We start from the raw sequence: 6045 nt of genomic DNA, 5'->3' as shown, positions 1-6045 counted from the left end.
TGATAAAAACCACTCAATTGAGCACAAGATAAACCATAAAATAGTTATTTATCAACCTCCCCACACTTAAACATTAGCATGTCCTCATGCTAAGCTCAAGAGAAGCTATAAAAGAAGTGAAGAGGAATGATAGAATGTATGAAATGCAACCTATCTGTATGAATACAACTACATGCAAAACGTTTCTACCTATTTGGTTAAAATTAAATAAGCTCTCCAAGACAAATATGAATTAAATTCCACTAATTCAAATTATATAATAAAAGACAAGTAAACTTGTAAGAAGATAGCTCATGAAAGCAGGGAACATAGAATCAAGCATTGAACCCTTACTGGTAGTGTATATTACTCTAATCTCTCAAGTGTCTAGGGTTAATCACTCTACTCTTCTCTAGTCATGCTTTCTAAAACTTTGTTCTTCATCTAACCAATCAACAATATTTAATGTATCAATGCAAACATCATGAGGTCTTTTCAAGGTTGTAATGGGGCTAAGGTAAGGGTAAGGGTATATATATGGCTAAGTGAGCTTTATAAAGTGAATCCTTGATTAGTCTAAGATCTCACCTAACATATACATACTTTATGTAATTAAAAAAATGCTTTACCTAGCTACCAAAATTTTTTCCACTTTTGTATCACATGCTCATGTATCAAACTTATTTTTTTGAATTTTGTCCCATGTGCATTGATCCTTTTTATTTTGTATTTGGGGTAATATTATTTTTCTTCTCTTTTCTTTTCTTTCTTTTTTTTTTGTATCCCCTTATTTACTTAATATTTTTTTTTCAATGCACATGGTAATTTAATTATTTTGATTTCACATGAGCATGCTTCCCAAATTTTCAAATAACTTATTCAATTTAATTCCCTCTTTTTCATATCATCCTATATTCCCATAAAATTCTCCACACTTAAATTATACACAATATCTATCTTAAGCTAACCAAGGATTCAACTTGGGATTTTTATTTTGTTTTTCTACTTAAGGCTAGTAATGTGGTTATGAAATAGAAGGGGGTTAAAAAGTTCAAAGTGGCTAACAAGGGTGACATAAAAGGGTAGGCTTATTTGGGAGAAGTGAGCTAAAACAAGTAATGGCCTCAATCATATGCAAGCATGTAAATACACTAAATAGTAGACATATAGAATGGAACAAAGTAAAGATTGCAATCATAGAGAAGAAAATACACAAGAATAAAAATTTATGGTTAAATAATGTAACCATATAAATAAGCTCAAAATCTCACAGGTTGTGTGTTTTTTACCTCAAAAACCATGTTCCAAATACAACTTCAAACAAATTTAACAAAAAAATTTTCAATTTAAATTAGTGAAATACTATAAAAATTTCTTGAAAAAGAAAATATTACTTCATCTAAGTAGTAACTGATGAGCGGATAATTTATACGCTTTTTGGCACTATTTTTAGTATGTTTTTAGTAGGATCTAGTTACTTTTAGGGATGTTTTCATTAGTTTTTATGTTAAATTCACATTTCTGGACTTTACTATGAGTTTGTGTGTTTTTATGTGATTTCAGGTATTTTCTGGCTGAAATTGAGGGACTTGAGCAGAAATCAGATTCAGAGGTTGAAAAAGGACTGCTGATGCTGTTGGATTCTGACCTCCCTGCACTTAAAGTGGATTTTCTGGAGCTACAGAACTCGAAATGGTGCGCTTCTAATTGCGTTGGAAAGTAGACATCTAGGGCTTTCCAGAAATATATAATAGTTCATACTTTGGCCAAGAATTGATGACGTAAACTGGCGTTCAACGCCAGCCTTCTGCCCAAATCTGGCGTCCAGCGCCAGAAAAGGATCCAAAACCAGAGTTGAACGCCCAAACTGGCACAGAAACTGGCGTTCAACTCCACAAATGGCCTCTGCACGTGCTACACTCAAGCTCAGCCCAAACACACACCAAGTGGGCCCCGGAAGTGGATTTATGCATCAATTACTTACTCATGTAAACCCTAGTGACTAGTTTATTATAAATAGGACCTCTTACTATTGTATTAGGCATCCTGGATTGTATTTTGATCCTGTGATCACGTTTTGGGGGCTGGCCATCTCGGCCATGCCTGGACCTTCACTTATGTATTTTCAACGGTAGAGTTTCTGCACTCCATAGATTAAGGTGTGGAGCTCTGCTGTTCCTCAAAGATTAATGCAAGTACTACTGTTTTCTATTCAATTCTTCTTATTTCGCTTCTAAGATATCCATTCGCACCCAAGAACATGATGAAGGTGATGATTATGTGTGACGCTCATCATCCTTCTCCCCTATGAACGCGTGCCTGACAAACACTTCCGTTCTACATGAAATAAGCTAGAATGAATATCTCTTAGATCTCCTAACCAGAATCTTCGTGGCGTAAGCTAGAATGATGGCGGCATTCAAGAGAATCCGGAAGGTCTAAACCTTGTCTGTGGTATTCTGAGTAGGATTCAATGACTGAATGACTGTGACGAGCTTCAAACTCGCGAGTGCTGGGCGTTAGTGACAGACGCAAAAGGAGGGTGAATCCTATTCCAGCATGATCGAGAATCGACAGATGAATAGCCGTGCCGTGACAGGGTGCGTGAGCATATTATTCACTGAGAGGAGGGGATGTAGCCACTGACAACGGTGATGCCCTTGCATACAGCCAGCCATGGAAAGGAGTAAGACTGATTGGATGAAGATAGCAGGAAAGCAGAGGTTCAGAGGAACGAAAAGCATCTCCATTCGCTTGTCTGAAATTCCTACCAATGAATTACATAAGTATCTCTATCCCTATTTTACTATATAATATTCGAAAACACCATTATCACTTTATATCTACCTAACTGAGATTTGCAAAGTGACCATAGCTTGCTTCATACCAACAATCTCCGTGGGATTCGACCCTTACTCACGTAAGGTATTACTTGGACGACCCAGTGCACTTGCTGGTCAGTTGAACGGAGTTGTGTCCACACATAGAGCCACAATGAGGATTCAATACAATTATATATTGTTACTCTCACACAAGTACAAAGAACATGGAACACAATTTCGTGCACCAAGTTTTTGGCGCCGTTGCCGGGGATTGTTTGAGTTTGGACAACTGACGGTTCATCTTGTTGCTCAGATTAGGTAATTTTCTTTTTATTTTCTTTTCAAAAATTTTTCAAAAATATTTCAAAAATTTTCTCATCTGTTTTCGAAAAAAATTAAAAATGTTTTCAAAAATTTTATTCAAAATTTTTAAGAATGAATTCTAGTGTTTCATGAAGCATGTGAAGCCTGGCTGGCTGTAAAGCCATGTCTAAATTCTTTTGGACTGAGGCTTCCAACCATCAGCTCTTACACGACTGTAGGGTACGTCAGGCGTGTCATGTCTGAATTACATGCTGAAGCTTGGCTGGCCATTGGCCATGTCTAGTGTTTTGGACTGGAGCTTTCATTGAAAGCTTGGCTGGCTAGTGAGCCATGTCTAATTCCTGGACTGAAGCTTTAGACTAACATGGCAAGATTCCTGGAATTCATATTAAAAATTTTGGAATCCTTATTTTTTCTTTTTCATATAATTTTCGAAAAATATAACATAAAAATCCAAAAAAATTAGAAAATCATAAAAATAAAAAATATTTTCTGTTTCTTGTTTGAGTCTTGAGTCACATTATAAGTTTGGTGTCACTTGCATATGCATCTTGCATTTTTCAAAAATATCATGCATTCATAGTGTTCTTCATGATCTTCAAGTTGTTCTTGGTAAGTCTTCTTGTTTGATCTTGATGATTTTTTGTTTTGTGTCTTTTCATGTTTATCATATGCATTCTTGAATTCTTAGTGTCTAAGCATTAAAGAATTCTAAGTTTGGTGTCTTGCATGTTTTCTTTGCATTAAAGATTTTTCAAAAATATGTTCTTGATGTTCATCATGACATTCATAGTGTTCTTGGTGTTCATCTTGACATTCATAAGCATTCTTGCATGCATTCATTGTTTTGATCTAAAAATTTCATGCATTGCATATTTTTCATGTTTTTCATAAAAAAATTCAAAAATCACAAAAATATCTTTCCCTTTTTCTCTCATCAAATTCGAAAATTTGGATTGACTTTTTCAAAAATTTTTGAAAATCAAATTGTTTCTCATGAGTCAAATCAAATTTTCAATTTGAAAATCTTATCTTTTTCAAAATCTTTTTCAAAAATCAAATCTTTTTCAAAATTACTAGTTATTTTCGAAAATTCCAAAAATATTTTTCAAAAATCTTTTTCTTATTTTTGTATTAAATTTTCGAAAATGACATAAACAATTAATGTTTTGATTCAAAAATTTGAAGTTTGTTACTTGCTTGTTAAGAAAGATTCAAACTTTAAGTTCTAGAATCATATCTTGTGATTTCTTATGAATCAAGTCATTAATTGTGATTTTAAAAATCAAATCTTTTTCAAAACTAATTTCTATCATATCTTTTCAAAAATATCTTCTTATCTTATCTTTTTCAAAAATATCTTTTCAAAATTGGTTTTCAAAATTTGTTTCAACTAACTAACTAACTTTTTGTTTGTTTCTTAACTTTTTTAAAACTACCTAACTAACTCTCTCTCTCTAATTTTCGAAAATATCTCCCCCTTTTTCAAAAATTTCTTTTTAATTAACTAATTATTTTTATTTTTTTATTTTTATTTCAAAAATTTTCGAAAAAATACTAACAAATTTTCAAAAACCAATTTTCAAAAATCACTAACTCCTTTTCAAAATAAATTTCGAAAATTATACCTCCCACATCCTATTCTATTTATTCATTCATATCCTAACATCTCATCTCACATCTCTTCCATTCTCACAGTTGTGTTTCTTCCTTTACATCACATTCTTTATCTCCCCCTCTTTTCTTCCACTCACAAAGGGATCCCTATACTGTGGTATAAAGGATCTCTATTATTATTATCATTTTCCTGGCCATTCTTCCTTGTCATATGAGCAGGAGCAAGGATAAGAACATTCTTGTGGAAGCAGATCCAGAACCTGAAAGGACTCTGAAGAGAAAATTAAGAGAAGCTAAAATACAACAATCCAGAGATAACCTTTCAGAAATTTTCGAACAGGCAGAGGAGATGGCAGCCGAAAATAATAATAATGCAAGGAAGATGCTTGGTGACTTTACTGCACCTAATTCCAATTTACATGGAAGAAGCATCTCCATTCCTGCCATTGGAGCAAACAACTTTGAGCTGAAACCTCAATTAGTTTCTCTGATGCAGCAGAACTGCAAGTTTCATGGACTTCCATCTGAAGATCCTTTTCAGTTCTTAACTGAATTCTTGCAGATATGTGATACTGTTAAGACTAATGGAATAGATCCTGAAGTCTACAGGCTCATGCTTTTCCCTTTTGCTGTAAGAGACAGAGCTAGATTATGGTTGGATTCTCAACCTAAAGACAGCCTGAACTCTTGGATAAGCTGGTCACGGCTTTCTTAGCCAAGTACTTTCCTCCTCAAAAGCTGAGCAAGCTTAGAGCTGATGTTCAAACCTTCAGACAGAAAGAAGGTGAATCCCTCTATGAAGCTTGGGAAAGATACAAACAGTTGACCAAAAAGTGTCCTTCTGACATGCTTTCAGAATGGACCATCCTGGATATATTCTATGATGGTCTATCTGAGCTATCTAAGATGTCATTGGATACCTCTGCAGGTGGATCCATTCACCTAAAGAAAACGCCTGCAGAAGCTCAAGAACTCATTGACATGGTTGCTAATAACCAGTTCATGTACACTTCTGAAAGGAATCCTGTAAGCAATGGGACGCCTATGAAGAAGGGAGTTCTTGAAGTTGATACTCTGAATGCCATATTGGCTCAGAACAAAATATTGACTCAGCAAGTCAATATGATTTCTCAGAGTCTGCATGGAATGCAAGCTGCATCCAACAGTACTCAAGAGGCATCTTCTGAAGAGGAAGCCTATGATCCTGAGAACCCTGCAATAGCAGAGGTAAATTATTTAGGTGAACCTTATGGAAACACCTATAACTCAACATGGAGAAATCATCCAAATTTCTCATGGAAGG

The 6045-nt window shown here is 34.6% G+C and overlaps 1 non-coding gene across 1 annotated transcript; it reads right to left on the bottom strand.

Annotated features, from left to right (window-relative positions):
* Window positions 1-5486: 5486 nt before the first annotated feature.
* Window positions 5487-5594, bottom strand: LOC148553919 (small nucleolar RNA R71). Its single transcript, XR_015893236.1, has one exon. It is a non-coding gene; the product is annotated as a small nucleolar RNA R71 (small nucleolar RNA).
* Window positions 5595-6045: the final 451 nt, after the last annotated feature.

The sequence above is a fragment of the Arachis ipaensis genome, chromosome B7 (genome assembly GCF_059453495.1).
Source record: "Arachis ipaensis isolate K30076 ecotype BB chromosome B7, ASM5945349v1, whole genome shotgun sequence".
Lineage (NCBI taxonomy): Eukaryota > Viridiplantae > Streptophyta > Magnoliopsida > Fabales > Fabaceae > Arachis > Arachis ipaensis.
The sequence above is the reverse complement of the archived record's forward strand: the minus strand, read 5'-3'. Positions and strand labels throughout refer to the sequence as shown.